This window comes from Lampetra planeri, chromosome 4, assembly GCF_965212315.1.
Source record: "Lampetra planeri chromosome 4, kcLamPlan1.2.h2, whole genome shotgun sequence".
Lineage (NCBI taxonomy): Eukaryota > Metazoa > Chordata > Hyperoartia > Petromyzontiformes > Petromyzontidae > Lampetra > Lampetra planeri.
In genome coordinates this window covers 17,177,037-17,182,036 of record NC_136110.1, presented here as the reverse complement: position 1 = coordinate 17,182,036, position 5,000 = coordinate 17,177,037, and positions in this window count along the sequence as shown.

The following is a 5,000-nucleotide window of genomic DNA, read 5'->3' as shown; positions in this document are numbered from 1 at the left end:
ACATGCCTGCAAACCTCTAGAGCGGCCTTACAATGCTCGCTACTCTATGGACCGGCAACGGCAATTGAAACCAACCCTAAAATTCTTGCACAGTTGGCAGCCTTCCTTGGCACAAGACCAAACAGCGCAGCGAACCCGTGCAGCACCAACCCAAGGGGACAGCCTTCCCCACACACTCTGGAGGAGAAGAGGCTCCCTCGGGCTGAGTCACACAGCTCAAGATACTCGCTCATTCACGGAAAACTTGGGAAACAAAACCTGCTGACACACACCACTTATGCATCGCATGAAGATTGCCATTGTCCATACACTTGTGCAGGTGCGATGGAAATATTTTCTCGTTTTGGTGTATGCTATATTTTTACAGACAGCTACCGACAAACGGTAGAAATTAGCGGGGATAGGCCTCAGACATTACCCAAAGCTCCGGGAACGTGAGCGACGCAAGACGAATGGGCATTTTAAAGCAGATCTATGGCAGTTACTGACAGTGCCTGGCGTGGGTTACTTGTCTCCGTTGTCGAGAGGGGAAGACGACCCATGTATATGTAAAGGGCGATTTTTTTAGCAACCGTTAAGGCTGTTTTTCCCCTTCACTTGTATCGAGAGGGAAGCAAAGAACATGTATGGCGTGTACGTTTTTTTACGAATTTTCATTAGCAATCTAACGACATGAATTGCGAAGACGTTTTTTGAACAATTGTATTCCTTTCCCAAAACATCGAGTGTTAGTGTATAAAACCGCTAGAGAAAATAAATTGGCAGGCGAAACTTAAAAAGGAGAGACCCATGAACAGCATGGCCAGGCGGCTCACCTCGACGTTTTTCCCCCGAGCAAAGTCCGCCGAGACCCCCTGTATCCCACGGGGATGTACTGGCGTGCACTTAAAGGTTGATGCCGCTCTGTTACTTGGGAAACGAACCACAAGCCAAATCCAGCTAATTTGTGAATGACTTAGCTCTCCTGCTTTCTCGAGAACGTGCTTTTTTCGTCGGATGAAACTTCCACAGGCTTTTCCAGCAGATTTGCACCTGCACTCAAAAAAGTCAAAATTTTTACACATAGACCCCATCAAACGGGAGAAATTGGCCCGGATTGCTCTCATGTGCGTTACGGGGCATCGTTTCTCTCGCGCCGAATTCTCTCGAGCTGGGAAATCGCTCATTTTTGCGTCGCCAAATATCGTACGAACGCCGTGAAACTTCCACAGGCTTTTTCAGCAGATTTGCACCTGCACTCAAAAAAGTCAAAATTTTTACACATAGACCCCATCAAACGGGAGAAATTGGCCCGGATTGCTCTCATGTGCGTTACGGGGCATCGTTTCTCTCGCGCCGAATTCCATCGAGCTGGGAAATCGCTCATTTTTGCGTCGCCAAATATCGTACGAACGCCGTGAAACTTCCACAGGCTTTTTCAGCAGATTTGCACCTGCACTCAAAAAAGTCAAAATTTTTACACATAGACCCCATCAAACGGGAGAAATTGGCCCGGATTGCTCTCATGTGCGTTACGGGGCATCGTTTCTCTCGCGCCGAATTCTCTCGAGCTGGGAAATCGCTCATTTTTGCGTCGCCAAATATCGTACGAACGCCGTGAAACTTCCACAGGCTTTTTCAGCAGATTTGCACGTGCACTCAAAAAAGTCAAAATTTTTACACATAGACCCCATCAAACGGGAGAAATTGGCCCGGATTGCTCTCATGTGCGTTACGGGGCATCGTTTCTGTCGCGCCGAATTCCATCGAGCTGGGAAATCGCTCATTTTTGCGTCGCCAAATATCGTACGAACGCCGTGAAACTTCCACAGGCTTTTTCAGCAGATTTGCACGTGCACTCAAAAAAGTCAAAATTTGTACACATAGACCCCATCAAACGGGAGAAATTGGCCCGGATTGCTCTCATGTGCGTTACGGGGCATCGTTTCTCTCGCGCCGAATTCTCTCGAGCTGGGAAATCGCTCATTTTTGCGTCGCCAAATATCGTACGAACGCCGTGAAACTTCCACAGGCTTTTTCAGCAGATTTGCACCTGCACTCAAAAAAGTCAAAATTTTTACACATAGACCCCATCAAACGGGAGAAATTGGCCCGGATTGCTCTCATGTGCGTTACGGGGCATCGTTTCTGTCGCGCCGAATTCCATCGAGCTGGGAAATCGCTCATTTTTGCGTCGCCAAATATCGTACGAACGCCGTGAAACTTCCACAGGCTTTTCCAGCAGATTTGCACGTGCACTCAAAAAAGTCAAAATTTTTACACATAGACCCCATCAAACGGGAGAAATTGGCCCGGATTGCTCTCATGTGCGTTACGGGGCATCGTTTCTCTCGCGCCGAATTCTCTCGAGCTGGGAAATCGCTCATTTTTGCGTCGCCAAATATCGTACGAACGCCGTGAAACTTCCACAGGCTTTTTCAGCAGATTTGCACGTGCACTCAAAAAAGTCAAAATTTTTACACATAGACCCCATCAAACGGGAGAAATTGGCCGGGATTGCTCTCATGTGCGTTACGGGGCATCGTTTCTCTCGCTCCGAATTCCATCGAGCTGGGAAATCGCTCATTTTTGCGTCGCCAAATATCGTACGAACGCCGTGAAACTTCCACAGGCTTTTTCAGCAGATTTGCACGTGCACTCAAAAAAGTCAAAATTTTTACACATAGACCCCATCAAACGGGAGAAATTGGCCCGGATTGCTCTCATGTGCGTTACGGGGCATCGTTTCTCTCGCGCCGAATTCCATCGAGCTGGGAAATCGCTCATTTTTGCGTCGCCAAATATCGTACGAACGCCGTGAAACTTCCACAGGCTTTTTCAGCAGATTTGCACCTGCACTCAAAAAAGTCAAAATTTTTACACATAGACCCCATCAAACGGGAGAAATTGGCCCGGATTGCTCTCATGTGCGTTACGGGGCATCGTTTCTCTCGCGCCGAATTCTCTCGAGCTGGGAAATCGCTCATTTTTGCGTCGCCAAATATCGTACGAACGCCGTGAAACTTCCACAGGCTTTTTCAGCAGATTTGCACGTGCACTCAAAAAAGTCAAAATTTTTACACATAGACCCCATCAAACGGGAGAAATTGGCCCGGATTGCTCTCATGTGCGTTACGGGGCATCGTTTCTGTCGCGCCGAATTCCATCGAGCTGGGAAATCGCTCATTTTTGCGTCGCCAAATATCGTACGAACGCCGTGAAACTTCCACAGGCTTTTTCAGCAGATTTGCACGTGCACTCAAAAAAGTCAAAATTTGTACACATAGACCCCATCAAACGGGAGAAATTGGCCCGGATTGCTCTCATGTGCGTTACGGGGCATCGTTTCTCTCGCGCCGAATTCTCTCGAGCTGGGAAATCGCTCATTTTTGCGTCGCCAAATATCGTACGAACGCCGTGAAACTTCCACAGGCTTTTTCAGCAGATTTGCACCTGCACTCAAAAAAGTCAAAATTTTTACACATAGACCCCATCAAACGGGAGAAATTGGCCCGGATTGCTCTCATGTGCGTTACGGGGCATCGTTTCTGTCGCGCCGAATTCCATCGAGCTGGGAAATCGCTCATTTTTGCGTCGCCAAATATCGTACGAACGCCGTGAAACTTCCACAGGCTTTTCCAGCAGATTTGCACGTGCACTCAAAAAAGTCAAAATTTTTACACATAGACCCCATCAAACGGGAGAAATTGGCCCGGATTGCTCTCATGTGCGTTACGGGGCATCGTTTCTCTCGCGCCGAATTCTCTCGAGCTGGGAAATCGCTCATTTTTGCGTCGCCAAATATCGTACGAACGCCGTGAAACTTCCACAGGCTTTTTCAGCAGATTTGCACGTGCACTCAAAAAAGTCAAAATTTTTACACATAGACCCCATCAAACGGGAGAAATTGGCCGGGATTGCTCTCATGTGCGTTACGGGGCATCGTTTCTCTCGCTCCGAATTCCATCGAGCTGGGAAATCGCTCATTTTTGCGTCGCCAAATATCGTACGAACGCCGTGAAACTTCCACAGGCTTTTTCAGCAGATTTGCACGTGCACTCAAAAAAGTCAAAATTTTTACACATAGACCCCATCAAACGGGAGAAATTGGCCGGGATTGCTCTCATGTGCGTTACGGGGCATCGTTTCTCTCGCGCCGAATTCCATCGAGCTGGGAAATCGCTCATTTTTGCGTCGCCAAATATCGTACGAACGCCGTGAAACTTCCACAGGCTTTTCCAGCAGATTGGCACGTGCACTCAAAAAAGTCAAAATTTGTACACATAGACCCCATCAAACGGGAGAAATTGGCCGGGATTGCTCTCATGTGCGTTACGGGGCATCGTTTCTCTCGCTCCGAATTCCATCGAGCTGGGAAATCGCTCATTTTTGCGTCGCCAAATATCGTACGAACGCCGTGAAACTTCCACAGGCTTTTCCAGCAGATTTGCACCTGCACTCAAAAAAGTCAAAATTTTTACACATAGACCCCATCAAACGGGAGAAATTGGCCCGGATTGCTCTCATGTGCGTTACGGGGCATCGTTTCTCTCGCGCCGAATTCTCTCGAGCTGGGAAATCGCTCATTTTTGCGTCGCCAAATATCGTACGAACGCCGTGAAACTTCCACAGGCTTTTTCAGCAGATTTGCACCTGCACTCAAAAAAGTCAAAATTTTTACACATAGACCCCATCAAACGGGAGAAATTGGCCCGGATTGCTCTCATGTGCGTTACGGGGCATCGTTTCTCTCGCGCCGAATTCCATCGAGCTGGGAAATCGCTCATTTTTGCGTCGCCAAATATCGTACGAACGCCGTGAAACTTCCACAGGCTTTTTCAGCAGATTTGCACGTGCACTCAAAAAAGTCAAAATTTTTACACATAGACCCCATCAAACGGGAGAAATTGGCCCGGATTGCTCTCATGTGCGTTACGGGGCATCGTTTCTCTCGCGCCGAATTCTCTCGAGCTGGGAAATCGCTCATTTTTGCGTCGCCAAATATCGTACGAACGCCGTGA